At 47.6% G+C, this 18,644-nt stretch overlaps 2 long non-coding RNA genes across 2 annotated transcripts in view; both read left to right on the top strand.

The window, feature by feature from the left end:
• The window catches only part of LOC144338474 (uncharacterized), a 69,522-nt gene that overhangs the window by 22,837 nt on the left and 28,041 nt on the right, over positions 1-18,644 (top strand). The window lies entirely within an intron of this gene.
• On the top strand, positions 3,402-16,733 carry LOC144338476 (uncharacterized). The gene is made up of 2 exons (XR_013412684.1): positions 3,402-9,282; positions 10,785-16,733. It is a non-coding gene; the product is annotated as an uncharacterized LOC144338476 (long non-coding RNA).

The following is an 18,644-nucleotide window of genomic DNA, read 5'->3' as shown; positions in this document are numbered from 1 at the left end:
GCTGGGATGACAGGCGTGAGCCACCGCCACTGGCCTAAAAATACTTTTTTTAAAGAGAAATTAAGAACAAAGTTATCAGCAGGTTCCAAGTCAATCCAGGGGGCTTTCTGGCATTCCTCATGTGGTTGGAGATACGAAGTGAAATAAATAAGGTCCTTGTTTTTCAGGAGTGACCACCTAGACAGCAAGACAGGTCCACCATAGCGAGACTGGCGTCTGACGAATTTAAGCCGAGCAGGCGCAGGAAGTGCAGGGAAGGTTGCGGCCATGGGGGAAGGTGTAGGTTGGAGATGGGAGGGGCTGTGTTCATCAGGTGGACCAGCAGAACAGGCAGCACAACTAGAAAAGCACACGCCCATCCCAAGAGATACCCCACAGCCAGTTGTGTGGGAGAACACCACCAGCTAAGACGGAGACTCAAAGGGGAAGAGGATGTGGAAGAACATACCTGGGGGAAGACTGAGCCTCTCAGAGCTCCTTGGGATCCATTCCCTGGAGACTTTTAAGCTCTCGGTGACTCCTGCAAATGTTCAGTGTCGAATTCTCACCTTCACCTGCCTCCTGGAAGACAGACTCGAGACAGAGTCCCCAGTGGGAACGAACCACAGCATGAGCCGGAAAGCATCGCTTAAGATCATTTCACCTTGTTCTCTATTCCAAAGGCACGCAGCTGCCCGCTTTTCGTCTGAGGCAGCGGCTGGAAAGCAGGATGTGTCCGGAAACCCTGCCTGTGCACACAGCAGCACACGTCAGCTTGGAGGCTGCTTGCCTTGCGGCCTGGGGCTTCTGTCGTTTTGAGCTCTAATGCCCGTGCTCGTTACAGTGGACCAGCACAGCGTGGGCAGACGCCGTGGAGTGACGGGCATCCGTCCTGCAGCGTTCTGCCTGTCTCTAACAGGTGCTTCCAAAGCTCGTTCCCTGAGGCCCCTAAGTAGCCCTCAGGGGACAGAGACTCTGTGACTAAAGTGGCCAAAGAAACGTGCCCTTCATTCATTGTTGGAGCTCGATGCCAACTTAATTTTGCTTGGAGACCAGCACCCCGCTCTGCAGAGCTGCCAAACACAGACCCAGTGGCATGAGACGTTCCCAGCTGTGCGTCTGAACTCCTCTGTACGGAAAACGGAGGTCCTAAGACCTCCTTCGCTGTGTTGCTTGAAAGATCAAACGCAAAAGATGTGTGAGTCCTTACACAACAGTCTTGGGCAGTGACGCATTTGTAAAGCCTATTGATGTTTTAGGAACCGAAGAAAGCCTTGAGGACGTTCTTTGTGCACAGTGTCTGCCCTACTGCCCAGAAAATACGCATCTGACATTTCATTTTCCACATCTTCCAGCAATCTCATGGTAGAAAGTCATTGGGAGATCATACACCAATATGGCACCCACTGCAAACCAATCACGTAAACGTATATAATACGCTTTGTCTCTTCTCTCTGTTCTGCATGTGGCAGAGCTCTGTCTTACTTAACACTGCAAAATCTGGACAAATCTGGAGATTCCGGAAGAAATACCAAGCCTGAGATGAAAGCTGTTGGTCCCTGGTGCCACCGTCCATGCCTCCTTTATGTCATTCTGACTTAGAACTTGCTAATGAGCTTTTCTCTTCATTTGTCTTTGAAACATTACTTTTCATGGCGGTGAAACAGCACACCACAAAACGTACCATCTTGACCACTTTTTAAAGTGTACAGTGGCGTTGAGTACATTTTATAGAGTGGTGGGACCATCGACACCATCCATCTTCAGAACTCTCTTCCGTTTGCAAAACACAAATTTTGAACTCATTAACAAGTAACCCCTGTTCGCTCCAGTCCCCAACCTACTGGTAACTTTTCTCCTTGACACTCTGATGATCTTATTTTTTTTGAGACGGAGTCTCACGCTGTCACCCAGGCTGGAGTGCAGTGGTATGATCTCGGCTCACTGCGACCTCTGCACCTCAGGTTCCAGCGATTCTTCTGCCTCAGCCTCCTGAGTGTCTTGGACTACAGATGCACATCACCACGCCCAGCTAATTTTTGTATTTTTAGTAGAGACAGGGTTTCACCATCTTGGCCAGGCTGGTCTGGAACTCCCGACCTCGTGATCCTCCCCCCTTGGGCTCCCAAAATGCTGGGATTACAGGCATGAGCCACCGCGCGCGGCCTTCTGATGGTCTTATAAATAGCAACTGTGATGACCTCTTACGGGAGGCTGCCCTGGCCAGAACCAGAACATTTTGCAATTCAGAGGTGTGTGGAGCCATTGAACCAAATCATAGTGTCTACCCGGATCCCCTCGACTTACCGGAAATTCTTCGTAGGGAGCATAGCTCCCCAGGCAAGGTGAAGTTTCTCCAAATGGCCATACGCTGCACCTCCTTGGCTTCCTGCCGTGATCTGACTCCACCTCGAACTCTCACGTTCATCTGAACTCTCAGGAGAGAGAAGGGACTCTCCGGTCAGGGCAGGCCCCCGACGTAGGTCATCACAGTTGCTCTTTATAAGACCATCAGAATTCCCACACGTGGTGGGAGGTGCCTGGTGGGAGGTAATTGAATCATGGGAGCGTCTATTCAAAAAGAAAATGAGCATATGAACAAATGAGCACCTACTTATGTCTGACAGTTACTGCCCAGCAAGGTCTCCCCCTCTGGGCCTCTTTCAATAATACCAGGCATGGTTTCCACACCACTGTTGCGTGCATTGATTTCCTGAGTGCTCCAGTTGTAACACTGAACTGAGCACACTGGATTTTAACCCTTGTCCCCGGTGGGGCAAAGAGCAACTCAACTGCTGTGTGTAGACTGGGCAGTGAGTGTAGATGGTCATATGCCAAGGAAAGGTCTTCAGTCAGAAGGCTGTGGACCCGTAATGTGAGGCGTGAACAAGGAAAAGTGTGAGAAATGGCCACAAGGGACTATGGATTTTTATCTACCCCAAGAGTAGTCCATAGAATTGATAATAGGAATATATAATACGTGTCTTATTGGAAGGCATCGTCATTCATTTTTGCAAATAAGACACAAACGTCATAAATTACGCGTGAAGGAGTAGTAGCTTTTGGGGGCACGGTGCATCTCATCATTGTAAGAACAGTATGATACCCTTCAATCATGGGGGTTGCATGACGTTTTTTGATATCCAAAAGGAGCCCTGCTGTTCGGTATGGTTGAGACTGATTGGTGTGTGTGGCGCTGTTGGTAGCCGATGGTTCCTGAGATAAATCCAGATGTGAAGTGACGCGAGTCGTCTCGGCAGAATAACATCTGCTCCAGGCACAACTTCTTGATGCTGCCGCCAGAAAATCCAGGGCAGGGAATGGTTTTAAAATAGAGGCTTTTTTATGATTCAGGTAGAGGAAGGTCAACAGACCAGGAGACGACTAAGAAGAGGGGGGTGTCATGTCAGGCAGGACCCCATGGGGAGCTCAGGAGACAGAAGGAGCAGGAAGAAAGAAATGGGTGAGAGGCGTTATTGTGGTTTCCGCAGGAAGGAACAGGTGAGGTAGGATGAGTCGTAGGCTTAGGATTGCCTGGTTTGAATAATTTCAGCAAGCTCTGGGGTATATTCCCACTCACTGTGGGAGGCACCTGCTGGGAGCTAATTGAATCATGGGGGCAGGTCTTTCCCATGTTGTTATTGTGGTTTCCACAGGAAGGAACAGGTGAGGTAGGATGAGGAGTAGCATAAATGTTTGTCAAGGTTGGTTCTTCAAAGGGAGTGCTTCGGACCTCCCACGGCATATTTGGAAATGTCTGCAGACATTTTCCGTTGTCACCAGGGAGGTGGAGGAGGTAGGTGCTCCTGGCCCCTGGTGGGTGGAGCCCAGGGGCGCTGGTCAACACCGGACAGTGCACAGGACGGACGGCCTCACCACAGAGTCATGCACCCCCAAATATCCGCAGCGCTGAGGCCGAAAAAGTCGCTTAGCATGAGTGACTCTCTCACATTGCTCCTTCTCTCTTCTCCCTTTTCTCCTCCTTCCTTCCTTCACCCATCTCTCTGTGTATCAATCTATAGCTCTCTCTCCCTTAACCTCTCTCTCTCATCAATCTCTCTACCCATCCATCTACCATCTGTCTAGTCCATCCATCCATGCATCCATCATGTATCTGTCTATCCATCGATCAATCATCTATCACCTATCAATCCATTCATCTCTCCATCTTTCTACCTTCCAAAGTGCTGGGATTACAGGTTTAGGATTGCCTGGTTTGAATAATTTCAGCAAGCTCTGGGGTATAGGTACTGATATGGTGTGGCTGTGTCCCCACCCAAATCTCATCTTGAATTCCCACTCATTGTGGGAGGCACCTGGTGGGAGCTAATTGAATCATAGGGGCTGGTCTTTCCCGTGTTGTTCTTGTGATAGTGAATACGTTTCATAAGATCTGATGGTTTCATAAGGAGGTATTTCCCCGCACAGGCTCTCTCTCTGCCTGCTGCCATCCGTGAAAGACGTGACTTGTTGCTCCTTACCTTCCACCATGATTGTGTGGCTTCCTCAGCCACGTGGAACCGTAAGTCCATTAAGCCTGTCTTTCTTTTGTAAACTGCCCAGCCTGTGGTACGTCTTCATAAGCTGCATGAAAACAGACTAATACCGGGGCTCTCCGTATTCACCTGGCACCTGACCCTGCAGACCTTAGGGCAAGTGGAGAGTGGCCCTGGGATGCGAGACTCCCATACGGAATGTTGTTGGGGTGTGCAATCTAGATTGATTGTTTTTCATGTGAAAGACGTGCTCATAGAGGAGTCGTTCACGTTCTCCAGAAATCGCCTAACCCTGAGATGGTCGTGGGGTGTGCAATCTAGATTGATTGTTTTTCATGTGAAAGACGTGCTCATAGAGGAGTCGTTCACGTTCTCCAGAAATCGCCTAACCCTGAGATGGTCGTGGGGTGTGCAATCTAGATTGGTTGTTTTCATATGAAAGACGTGCTCATAGAGGAGTCGTTCACGTTCTCCAGAAATCGCCTAACCCTGAGATGGTCGTGGGGTGTGCAATCTAGATTGATTGTTTTTCATGTGAAAGACGTGCTCATAGAGGAGTCATTCATGTTCTCCAGAAATCGCCTAACCCTGAGATGGTCGTGGGGTGTGCGATCTAGATTGATTGTTTTTCATGTGAAAGACGTGCTCATAGAGGAGTCGTTCACGTTCTCCAGAAATCGCCTAACCCTGAGATGGTCGTGGGGTGTGCGATCTAGATTGATTGTTTTTCATGTGAAAGACGTGCTCATAGAGGAGTCGTTCACGTTCTCCAGAAATCGCCTAACCCTGAGATGGTCGTGGGGTGTGCAATCTAGATTGATTGTTTTTCATGTGAAAGACGTGCTCATAGAGGAGTCATTCATGTTCTCCAGAAATCGCCTAACCCTGAGATGGTTGTGGGGTGTGCGATCTAGATTGATTGTTTTTCATATGAAAGACGTGCTCACAGAGGAGTCGTTCACGTTCTCCAGAAATCGCCTAACCCTGAGATGGTCAGTTTCTCGAGGAAGCAAGACCCCCCAGTGTCAAAGCATCACATACAGAAATCAGGAAATGCGATAATGATAGGAACGTTCCCCTGCCAAAGGACCCTTACGCAGTCTTTAACTACTTTCAAAGAGATGCTTGGTGGAGGGGAGGGGGTCCTCAGACCTACCGAATTGTGGAATAACGCAGTCTTCCGGAAATGCATGGACTTGTGCTTCTAAAGCGTAGCTCTAATACACAGCGAGTCTTGCTGTATTAGTCCGTTTGGATGCTGCTGATAATGACATCCCTGGGTATGTCTTCCACCTCCGTGAATCTGCCATGACTACAACTCCCTGTGTCTCATTTCCTAGCTATTTTTAAAGAAAACCAGAGCCAGAAAGCACAAAGCAATGGAAACTGGGCTGCTCTCCTTTACTTTCATAAATGCCTATTTCCACTGAGGAGAAAACATACCTGATAAAGATACACTTGGGGGACTGGGTAATTTATACAGAAATAGAGGTTTAATGGACACACGGTGTCACGGGGCTGGGGAGGCCTCACAATCATGGCAGAAAGCAAGGAGAAGCAAGTCACGTCTTACATGGATGACGGCAGGTAAACAGAGAGCTTGTGCAGGGAAACGCCCTCGTATAAAACCATCAGATCTCATGAGACTTACTCAGTTTCATGAGAACAGCATGGGAAAGACCTGCCCCCATGATTCGATGACCTCCCACCAGGTCCCTCTCACAATAACACGTGGGAATTCAAGATGAGATTTGGGTGGGGACACAGCCAAACCCTATCACTTGCTTTTTATCCCTCATTTATGGAAACAGCTCATCATACACATGTGGCTTTCCTCGTGCAGCAGAAATGCCTGATGTTTAATGACTAGATAGTAGGAGAATGACCTACCTCGACCATTGACTGGAGTCCTTCCTAGTTACATCCAGGGAGATTTTCATCTTTCTTGTTTCTTTTTATAACACCCTCAAAATCTGAAATTACTTCGGAAGTCTCCAAATTTCTTTTCTTTCTGTTTTTTTTTTTTTTTTTTTTGATGGAGTTTCACCTTCTTTCCCAGGCTACAGTGCAGTGGCGCGATCTCGGCTCACTGCAGCCTCCGCCTCCCAGGTTCAAGCGATTCTCCTGCCTCAGCCTCCCGAGTAGCTGGGATTACAGGTTCCCAACACCACGCCTGACTAATTTTTGTATTTTTAGTAGAGACAGGGTTTCACCATGTTGGCCAAGCCGGTCTCAAACTCCTAACCACAGGTGATCTCCCCACCTTGGTCTCCCAAAGTGCTTAGATTCCAGGTGTGAGCCGCCGTCCCCGTCCAGAAGGCTCCAAATTTCTCAGTGCTTCCTGAACGACGGTGTCTTCCCTAACGTGCTTCTCTCTTTTAAAGTAGTTTCTTGGAAATATTCCACTTGTGTACATCTGCCATGACTACCACTCCCCATGTCTTGTTCCCTAGCAGTTTTTAAAGAAAACTAGAGCCACAAAACACACAAAGCAATGCATGCCGTGCCGCTCTTTTTTACACTCATACATGCCTCAGGGAGAACACTCAGAGATACCAAATCCCAGTTCAGTGAACCTTTCTGGTTGTTAAAGACGATGTCTGTGATCTAGTCTAGCAATTTCGTTCCACGGAGAGAAAAAACAGAGTTCACGTTTCTGAGCTTCCTGCCTAGGCTGCCTGGCAGGAATGAGTTGGTCAGCTGAGGGTAATTTCCTGTACCAAGTAGAGTGAGCTGAATAATGAGCCCTGAAGATATCAGGGTCTTAATCCTCAGAGCCTACTAATCTGTGACCTCACAGGATAACACACACCTCGCAGGTGTGGTTAAGAATCTTGAGATGGAGGGATTACACCAGATTATCCAGGGGGACTCCATATAATCAAAGTCGTCTTTTTTTTTTTTTTTTTTTTTTTTTTTTTTTTTTTGAGACAGAGTCTCTCTCTGTCTCCCAGGCTGGAGTGCAATGGCATGATCTCGGCTCACTGCAGCCTCCACCTCCTAGATTTAAGCAATTCTTCTGCCTCAGCCTCCCTAGTAGCTGGGATTACAGGCACCCGCCATCATGCCTGGGTAATTGTTGGATTTTTGTAGAGATGGGGTTTTACCATGTTGGCCAGGCTGGTCTCGAACTCCTGACCTCAGAGGATCTGCCAGTCTCAGCCTCCCAAAGTGCTGGGACTGCAGGCATGAGCCACCATGCCTGGTCTCAAGGGGTCTTTATAAGAGGAAAGGAGAAGGAGATTTCACACAGAAGAGAAGATCAATGTGGAGATGGAGGCAGAGACTGGAGTGATGCGGCCACAAGCCCAGGGACACCTGGAGCCCCCAGGAGCTGGGAGAGGCAGGAAGGATCCTCCCCTAGAGCCTCCAGAAGGAACCAAACACAACTGCAGTGGGTTGAATGGTGATCCCTAAAAGATGTGTTCATGTCCTAACCCCTAGAACCTGTGAATAAGACCTCATTTGGAAATGGCATCTTTGCAGATGTAATCAAATTGAGAATCTTGAGATGAGATCACCCTGGAGTAGGTGAGCTCTAAATGGAATGACAGGTGTCCTTCTAGGAGACAGAAGAGGAGACACAGACACAGAGGAGGAGGCCACATGGAGATCAAGACAGAGACTGGAGTGATGTGGCCACAAGTCCAGGGACACCTGGAGCCTCCAGGAGCTGGGAGGGGCAGGAAGGATCCTCCCCTGGAGCCTCTGGAGGGAGCACAGCCCTGCCCATGCCTCGATCTCATGTCTCCAAGACTTGGAGAGAGTAAATTGCTGCTGTTTCAGCCACAGAACTTGTCATCGTTGGTTAAAGGGGACTCAAGAAACAACTGCAGCGGCTTCCCACTGGGGTTGAGCCACCAACAGGCGCAGACGTTGAGCAGCATGAGAGAGTGGTCAAGACAAACCAGAGCCTTGGGGAAGGGAGGGGAGGTGGTGAGTCAGCGTCGCGGGGACGGGCTGTGGACACTGCAGCACACACATGGCCCCTGCCCAGTGTGCCGAGGTGTCCTTACATCCTCCCTCTCCCAGGTGTAGGTTCTTAGATCTAACGCCCATGACTTGAGTGAACTGTTTGGGGCCTCATCTGCTTTCTCTTTTCTTTTCTTTTGTATTCATTTTGTATTTTTTTTATTTTTTTTGAGACAGAGTCTCGCTGTGTTGCCCAGGCTGGAGTGCAGTGGCCAGATCTCAGCTCACTGCCAGCTCCGCCTCCCGGGTTTACGCCATTCTCCTGCCTCAGCCTCCCGAGTAGCTGGGACTACAGGCGCCCGCCACCTCGCCCGGCTAGTTTTCTGTATTTTTTAGTAGAGACGGGGTTTCACCGTGTTAGCCAGGATGGTCTCGATCTCCCGACCTCGTGATCCGCCCACCTCGGCCTCCCAAAGTGCTGGGATTACAGGCTTGAGCCACCGCGCCCGGCCTCTTTTTTATTTTTTGAGATGGAGTCTCACTCTTGTTGCCCAGGCTGGAGTGCAATGGCACCATCTCGGCTCACCACAACCTCCGCCTCCCGGGTTCAAGCGATTCTCCTGCCTCAGCCTCCTGAGTAGCTGGGACTACAGGTGCCCGCCACCACACCCGGCTAATTTTGTAGTTTTAGTCGATACTGGCTTTCTCCATGTTGGTCAGGCTGGTCTCGAACTCCCGACCTCAGGTGATCCGCCTGTCTCGGCCTCCCAAAGTGCTGGGATGACAGGCGTGAGTCATTGCGCCCGGCCTCTTATCTGCTTTTTTCTAAGTTGAGTAGGTAGAAGATGCTCCAATAATTTATAAGAAATATTTTCCTTTCAGGCCAGGCCTGGTGGTTCGTGCCTATAATCCCAGCACTTTGGGAGGCCGAAGTGGGCAGATCACCTGAGGTCAGGAGTTCAAGACCAGCCTGACCAACATAGTGATACCTTATCTCTACTAAAAATACTAAAATTAGCCAAGCATGGTGGTGCGTGCCTGTAATTCTAGCTACTCGGGAGGCTGAGGCAGGAGAATCACTTGAACCCAGGAGGCAGAGGTTGCAGTGAGCTGAGATTGCACCATTGCACTCCAGCCTGGGCGACAGAGCAAGACTTTGAAAAAAAAGAAAAAGAAAGAAAGAGAGAGAGACGGAGGGAAGGAAGGAAGGAAGGGAGGGAGGGAGGGAGGGAGGGAGGGAGGGAAAGATAGAGAAAGAAAAAGAGAGAAAAGAAAAAAGAAAGAGAAAAAAGAAAAGAGAGATGAAAGAAAGACAAAAGGAAGGAGGGAGGGAGGGAGGAAGGGAGGGAAATATTTTCCTTTCAAGGTGACGACCTGAATCAGTAAAATAGAGAAAATATTAGAGAGAAAAGACCATTGTCTGCTAGATGAGTTTTCTAGGCCGCCAAAACAAATAGCCACAAACTGAGGTGTTTAAAACCACAGAGATTTGTCCTCTTCTAGTTCTGGAGACCCAGAGTCTGAGATCAAGGGATCTCACGGCTGTGCTTCCTCAGGAGACTAGGGGAGGATCTTTCTTGCCTCTCTCAGTTTCTAGGGGCTCCAGGTGTCCCTGGGCTTGTGGCTGCCTCCCTCCAGGCTCTGCCTTCATCTCCACATATCTTTCTCCTCTGTTTCTCTGTCTGCTCTTCTGACTCTTAGAACACCTGTCATTGCATTTAGGGCTCTCCCTAATCCAGGATGACCTCATGTTAACAGGATGACCTGCAAAAGCTCTGTTTCCAAATAAGGTTACATTCTGGGGTTCCAGGTGGACATGCATTTATTTTTTCTTTTTCTTTTTTCTTTTTTTTTTTCCTTGAGACAGAGTTGCACTCTTGCTGCCCAGGCTGGAGCGCAGTGGCGTGATCTCAGTTCACCACAACCTCCGCCTCCTGCCTCAGGCCTCCCGAGTAGCTGGGATTACAGGCGCCCGCCACCACACCTGGCTAATTTTTTATATTTTTAGTAGAGACTGGGTTTCATCATGTTGGTCAGGCTGGTCTTGAACTCCCGACCTTGTGATCTGCCCACCTCAGCCTCCCAAAGTGCTGGGATTACAGGCGTGAGCCACCTCGCCCGGCCCAGAATACTTCTTAACAGACGCTCAAAGCAGTGTGTGGAAATCGTACCCACACTGTAATTGTGTAAATTGAAGGGTTTTTTTTTTCATCATCTCTAGCCAGCGAACTGGAGACATGTGAACTCTGTGAGAGGCACACGGTCTATGCACCTTGCTACTTGCAGCGTGTGACTTGGAAGAGAGCCTCAGTCTGCTGAAGACAGCTCTGGCCTAACGATGCATTTGCTGCCTCAGGAGGCGAGGGTTGGTTGGCTTTGCATAAGTGTATCTTAGAGTCCAGGAATTTTGATGAGACCGTCTTCATTCTCCTTTCCTTGGGAACAAGTCTCCTCCAAAAGTTCTGAACCAACAGTGCCAGGAACCATTTCAGCCTCTGTTTCATCGCTGACGTTGAATTGTGGGACTCTTCCACGAAACATTAAGCGGCGTTACTTTGCCAGGTGGATGACCAGTAGGTACAAATCCCAGGTACAGGATGACTCACGCACAGGTGGACCTTGTCTGGCTTAGACAAACAGGGAGAGGTGAGATGGAGGAACAGTTTCAACAACACTCATCTCTTTAGGGTGATATCACCCCCGTAGCTCTCATGCCAAGTGGCTCCATGGCCACCACCAGAATTACTTTTCACCAGCTCCTAAAGCTCTGAACCTGTGCTGTGGCAAAAACGGGGGGCAAGCTTCATGTTCCGGGTGTTGGCTGATTGCATAAGAAGCTAATATCGTCGGCAGTTTATTCTAAGGATCTGCCTTGTGTCTGCCATCTTCTCACAAAGCATTCCGTTGTAAAGGAATCAGAATAGCGTGGAACCACCAGGCAAGCTGAAGCAGAGTAATATCCAAAAGTCCGACACCAGCACACGTGGCATTGCTAGGTTGTTCTCCATCCGGCAAAGCTCCTTCTCTCAGGGACGCAGTCAGAGAGAAAAGGTGGGGACTTTCCATGGTTGGGTAATTGGATTTAGAAAGTCACAAATTTCCGCAGGGTAATAGCAGCAATTCATCACCTGTGAGGTTGGCGTCTCTAAGTCTCCACTTGTCAGCACCCAGACTCGCTGCCAAGTCCGGCTCCTTCACACCTCCTGTTTGACTCCCCCACCTCAACCTCCTCAACAGAACGTGCATTTTCAAGACCAAGAAAGTTTCTGCAGAACAGAACTCACTTCATGGCAGGCATTTCTCCATCTCTGCAGCAAAGGAGGGTTCCACTAGACAACGGTTAGCCTTTCTTTGCAGGCTTGCAATCCTTTCACCGTTACCTATTTATTCAGAGCTGAGAAGCAGAATATAATCGAGGCTCAGGCCATTTTTGGAGACAGTCAGAGGCTCAGGACCGAGGGAAAGAGTGAGTTGAGAATCTCTAAACAGGCAGTTGTTATGCCCCACATAGAAATGAAAAGAAAGGGTCCGACGCAGTGGCTCACGCCCGTAATCCCAGCACTTTGGGAGGTCGAGGCGGGTGAATCAACGCGGTCAACAGTTCAGGACCAACCTGGCCAACATTGTGAAACCCTGTCTCTACTAAAAATACAAAAAATTAGCTGGATGTGGTGGCAGGTGCCCGTAATCCCAGCTACTCAGGAGGCTGAGGCAGGAGAACTGCTTGAACCCGGGAGGCGGAGGTTGCAGTGAGCCGGGATTGCGCCACGGCACTCCAGCCTGGGTGACAGTGTGAGACCCAGTCTCAATAAAAAATAAAAATAAAATAAAATTATAAAATAAAAATAATATAAAAAATATAGTAAAAATATAATTTAAAAAGTAAAGCAATAAAAAAAGAAAAGAAAGACCTGCAAGAACAGGAGAAGAACCCATAAAGTTAATTTCCCCAGTGAGTGAGGAGGAGAGAGTGGTAAACCAGGCAGAAATCAAACCTGAAGGAAACATCAATAAGCATGCCAACTCTTCATTTGGTATCTTAATTTTATCTTGTACTGATTTTTCATGAGCATTTTCTAGGTAGCCTTTTCTTTCCATCTCTCCCTGCTAAACAGTGATATTCTTGGCCTTTCTAATGAATCATTTTGACATGGACACGCTGTCAATACCAGTTAGTGCAGGATTTAACATTTTGGTCGTCCTCCCATCATGAACGTATTCGAAAGTCTTGGACATAATGAAAAACATGAGAATCTTAAAATTTGTTGATGAAGTCTCTCTGTAGCTTTTGGATGCTCAAAATGCCATACTTCTCTCAAAATCCAAGGAGAATTAAAAGGATTGATGGGTTTAAACATCGCTATATTTACTTTTCTCTCCCCTTTCAATTGTACTCTGCCCAAGGTCTGCATTCGGGTGCAGACTCTCATCCCCTGGGAAATGGGACCTTATGATGGAAAAGGGTCTTTGAAGATGCAATTAAGGTAAAGATCACAAGACGAGACCACAGGGTGGGTATGACCTCCAATGACAGGTGTTGTTATAACCGATGGATGAAAAGACACAAAATGAAGGTCGTGTTGGAGAGAAAAGCAGAAATCAGGGTGATATGTCTACAAGCCAAGTGTCTTAGTCTGTTTTCACACTGATGACAAAGACATACCCGAGAGTGGGCAATTTACAAAAGAAAGAGAGGTTTAATGGACTTACAATTCTATGTGGCTGGGGAGGTCTCACAATCATGGCTGAAGGCAAGGAGGAGCAAGTCACATCTTACATGGATGGCAGTAGGCAAAGAGAGAGCTTGTGCAGGGAAACACCCCCTTATGAAACTATCAGATTTCATGAGATTTATTCACTCTCATGAGAACAGCATAAAAAAGAGTTGCCCCCATGATTCAATGACCTCTCAGCGAATCCCTCCCACAACACGTGGAAATTCAAGATGAGATTTGGGTGGGGACACAGCCGAACCATATCACCAAGGAATACCTGGGGCCACTAGAAGCCAGGAGATAGCCATGAGCCAAATTCCTCTCTTGCAACCCTCATAAGGAACCATGCCTCCCAACATCTTGATCGGAGACTTCTGTCTTCCAGAACTATGAGACAACATATGTATATTGTTGTAAACCACCCAGTTTGTATAAATTTGTTATAGCAAGTTCAGGAAAGGAACTCAAGCTCCAACCCAAATTTTGCTCTTTGAAGATCCTCTGAACCCCATATACATCATTCCCCCATCTGAAATACCCCCCTTTTATTGTACTTCTTTTTGTTTTCCAAACTTTTTTTTATGGGTTTATTTGGGGGTTTTTTTGTTTGGTTGGTTGGTTTTATTGAGATGGAGTTTCATTCGTGTTGCCCAAGCTGGAGTGCAGTGGCGCGATCTTGGCTCACTGCAACCTCCGCCTCCAGGTTCAAGAGATTCTCCTGCCTCAGCCTCCTGAGTAGCTGGGATTACAGGTGCCCGCCACCACGCCCAGCTAATTTTTTGTATTTTTAGTAGAAACGGGGTTTCAGCATGTTAGCCAGGCTGGTCTCGAACTCCTGACCTCAGGTGATCCACCTGCCTCGGCCTCCCAAAGTGCTGGGATGACAGATGTGAGCCACTGCACCCAGCTATTGTACTTCTATTCCAGACGTGACATGAGTCCCTCATACTTAGGTGATTTAAGTATTATTCATTCATGAATGTCAATCCCTTGAGAAGGAGAATGTGGTTTTAGTTCTTCTCTCATCACCATGCCTCACGCATGGGAAGGGCTCACCAAATGCCCGTGCCCCGTGCGGAAAATAAACTGGCAGATGCTCAGAGTGCGATGTGTCCTGTGTCATAATGAACCTTTGCCACCAACAGAAATCTAGCAGTCACAAGCAATTAACTTTTTCTGTGAGTCGTCCAAGGCTAATTTTAGCCTCAGTAACAGTCTCCTGCCAGATCTGATAACTTTTGTCCTCTGCTTCTGACTGTCTGGTTCCTGATGGCAGTTGGCTATGTGGAAGCTGGCGTCTTGAGTACATTAACAATTTCCAGAAACTGAACTGCATAGCTGATGAATATGAATGACCTTCTCATGGGGTTATTGGATAAGGCTCATAGAATCTGACACTTTGGAGTTGCCCTGGGCAGTCTCCATTTTACCCAGATGGAAAAGGCTCTGCTTTGCAACATGGTGACAGAGAAGAGAAGAGACACCTAAACACACCGATGAAAATAAGTGGAGAGATGCGTCATGAAACTGCCCCATTTATATTTACAGAAAGCGCTTACTGTGGAGCTCGCTCTCTCAAATGGCTCAGGTTGGAATGTCCGTTTTGAAGAACAGAGAACACTCGAAATTCTCTCTTTCTTGAAAGAGATCTTGTGTGTTGGAAGCAAAAGCAGGTACCGTATCTCCATGGAAATATTCTGTATTTTGCCTGTTAACTGGATGCTGGACAATGGAACATAAAATTCACCAAAGCAGCTTTCCCTCTTGGGTTATTCATATTCATTCACCCATACTTACTTGCCTTAGTGGACATGGAGGTGGTCATTGAGATCCCTCTGCCAGAGTCCATGGAGAGAGAGGTCAGACTGCCTGGGGGAGATTATCTGTTTATGTCAATCACACTCTCCCCAGGTGACCTCAGCAGATAGATCATCATCTGCTTCCTACAATGATGGAGAAATATTGGTTACGATGGATTGTCTATGAGATTTACAGTTTATGAAAACTGGTAAGGTAAAGGTGACACCTACTTGGGGACTCAAGATTTGAAAAGAGCAGTTACAAAGTGATCTAAAAAACATTAAAATATTGGACCTGGCGTGGCAGCTCACTCCTGTAATCCCAGCACTTTGGAAGGCTGAGGAAGATGAGTCACTCGAGGTCAAGCATTCGAGACCAGCCTGGCCAATATCCCATCTCTACTAAAAATACAAAAATTAGCCTGGTGTGGTGGCGGGCGCCTGTCATCCCAGCTACTCGGGAGGCTGAGGCAGGAGAATCGCTTGAACCTGGGAGTCAGAGGTTGCAGTGAGCTGAGATTGCACCACTGCACTCCAGCCTGGGGGACAGAACAAGACTCTATCTCCCGCCAACCAAAAAAAGTAAAAAAAAAAATAAATGACAGGGCACCCTGTCAAGGTAGACAAAATGTGATTCTGATCATACAATGAGGAAGAAAAGTTGGCATATAGTTTGGTCTCTACGGGTCTCTTTGAATATTTTCCAGTTTGAGAATTAGACTGTGGCATCTTCAATACTTTTCCAAAATGATTTTAAACTGTATTGTTAGGGCCATGACTGATGTCAGATATAAAATCACTAGCTGGGATGCCATCTCATACAATTTCAACATCTGAGGGTATCATTTGAGTGTCTGTCCCCTTGATGTTTTGTATCCTCTTCAACTAGGACAGGAATTGGAAATATTCACCGGTTTCAGACACTCACCTCATTGACTTCATTTTTTACTGGATGGATTCTACCTGGGTCTGTTTTTTTTTTTTTTAATGAGCTAAAAAGGAAATAGGAATGGATATCTCATATAGCTTTGCACTCAACTCTCTGTTGTTAAAATTAGACCAACCACGGGCACATGGTACGATTCCTAAGACCCAGTGAGATGTCTACGATCCTGACTGTGCCTGACACAGTTTAGAGACCTAATCCTCTTTTTTTGCAGTTTCTAAGAGCAAGAGTGCATTGCCTGCATTTTCTTCTTCATTGTGAAGGCTATGGTAGCTTAGTTTCCTTGGTACTCATGCCCAGTCAGCTAAGCTCATACTCATGCCCTTTCTCCTTTGAACCATGTGGCTCTATTTCCCTCTACAGCAACCCACTGTGGCTAAGCTCATACTCATGCCCTTTCTCCTTTGAACCACGTGGCTCTGTTTCCCTCTTACCGCAGCCCACCGCACCATTGCAGTCGTTTATTTTGGGATCTGCAGATTTTCCCGAAAGCTAAAATGAGCCTCCGCAAAGCAATGAGAAAACCCATGACGGGTGATTGACAGTGGGCTGTTTGTCAGATTTTTGGCAGCTCGGAGCAAGTTCAGTTTCTGCCACGCGTTTTTGGAAGAAGCTCACACACATCATTCTCATGTGTGGGATTTCTTGTTGAAGTCTATGGCTTTGTTTTAGGGATGCATTCACAACACAGCTGGAAGAAAAGAAATCTTTTAACTGTTTACAAGCAACGCAACACCCAGAGCCATGAAACCTGACACTTCTCTTGGAAATTCGTACTGTGACCTCCTAATGCGGATGAGCCAGAAGTTCTTGCTCAACTCTAAGCTAAAACCATGTCGATAGTTGCAGTTTACTGTCCAGTGAAAACTGCATTTATTTTATTTCATTTTTGAGATGGAGTCTCGCTCTGTCACCCAGACTGGAGTGCAGTGGCGCCATCTCGGGTCACTGCAAGCTCTGCCTCCCGGGTTCATGCCATTCTCCTGCCTCAGCCTCCCAAGTAGCTGGGATTACAAGCGCCCACCACCACGTCCAGCTAATTTTTGTATTTTTGGTAGAAACGGGGTTTTGTCATGTTGGTCAGGCTGGTCGCAAACTCCTGACCTCAGGTGATCCACCCGCCTTGGCCTCCCAAAGTGCTGGGATTACAGGTGTGAGCCACTGTTCCTGGCCTAGAAAAGAAATATTTTAACTGTTTACAAGCAACACAACACCCAGAGAATGAAACCTAACACCTGTCTTGGAAATTCATACTATGACCTCATTCTACTAAAGAGCCAGCAGTTCTTGCTAAGCTCCAAACTAAAACCATGTTGAGAGCTGCGGTTTACTGTCCAGTGAAAATTGCCTTTATTTTGTTTTATTTTTTGACACTCAAACCTGCCTTTCCATGCCACTCAGTTCCAAGTCAATCTCCTGCAACTTGACTTGGACATTCTACTCACAAGGATGCACGACTGAATGCTTCTGTGATACGCTTCCTGCCAACCGCCCACTCCATCTCTCTTGGGCACTCTCTGTTGACTTCCCCATCCTCCTATAGCTCCTAGTCTGGGCTGCCATGACTCTCCTCAGTCTTGGAGCCACTTCTACCTTCTCTGCCTTGTGATCTCTTGGTACCTATGATCTCCATCTCTTCTTCCTCCAAAGGCCAGGATTTCTTCATGCTTGGTACCTATGATCTCCATCTCTTCTTCCTCCAAAGGCCAGGATTTCTTCACGCTTGGTACCTATGATCTCCATCTCTTCTTCCTCCAAAGACCAGGATTCCTTCACACTTGGTACCTATGATGTCCATCTCTTCTTCCTCCAAAGGCCAGGATTCCTTCATGCTTGGTACCTATGATCTCCATCTCTTCTTCCTCCAAAGGCCAGGATTCCTTCATGCTTGGTACCTATGATCTCCATCTCTTCTTCCTCCAAAGGCCAGGATTCCTTCATGCTTGGTACCTATGATCTCCATCTCTTCTTCCTCCAAAGACCAGGATTCCTTCACACTTGGTACCTATGATGTCCATCTCTTCTTCCTCCAAAGGCCAGGATTCCTTCATGCTTGGTACCTATGATCTCCATCTCTTCTTCCTCCAAAGGCCAGGATTTCTTCATGCTTGGTACCATGATCTCCATCTCTTCTTCCTCCAAAGGCCAGGATTTCTTCATACTTGGGTCCTTCTCTCTCTGCTGGGCCACACGAAGAGTGTACATTTTTGCACTTGAGATCCTAGTGTTCAAATTCCAAATTCTCTCCAGGACGTGTCTGTGACCCTGGGCAAGTCACGTTGCCCCGTGGACTGCCTGTCAGGATCTGTAGATTACGACAGTCACAGTATTCAACTCAGACGGTTTTCTTCAAGACAGAGTGAGTGACTTTATGTAACCCACTCACATCTAAGTCTGATACGTGCTAAGGTCTCAGGAACTATGAGCTTTGATATGATGCATTTGACTTCAAATCTTTCACTCTCCAATGTGCAAATAACTGTGGAAACTTTATCTGTCACCATGAACTTTTCCTCCTCTTCTTCTTCTTTTTTTTTTTTTTATTTGAGACGGAGTCTCGCTCTGTCACCCAAGCTGGAGTGCAGTGGCGCGATCTGGGCTCACTGCAAGCTCCGCCTTCTGGGTTCACACCATTCTCCTGCCTCAGCCTCCCGCGTAGCTGGGACTACAGGAGCCCGCCACCTCGCCCGGCTAATTTTTTGTGTTTCTAGTAGAGACGGAGTTTCACTGTTAGCCAGGATGGTCTCGATCTCCTGACCTTGTGATCTGCCCGCCTCGGCCTCCCAAAGTGCTAGGT

The sequence above is a fragment of the Macaca mulatta genome, chromosome X, assembly GCF_049350105.2.
Source record: "Macaca mulatta isolate MMU2019108-1 chromosome X, T2T-MMU8v2.0, whole genome shotgun sequence".
In the NCBI taxonomy this organism is placed as follows: Eukaryota; Metazoa; Chordata; class Mammalia; order Primates; family Cercopithecidae; genus Macaca; species Macaca mulatta.
Note: the sequence above shows the minus strand (reverse complement) of the source record. Positions and strands in the feature narration are given on the sequence as shown.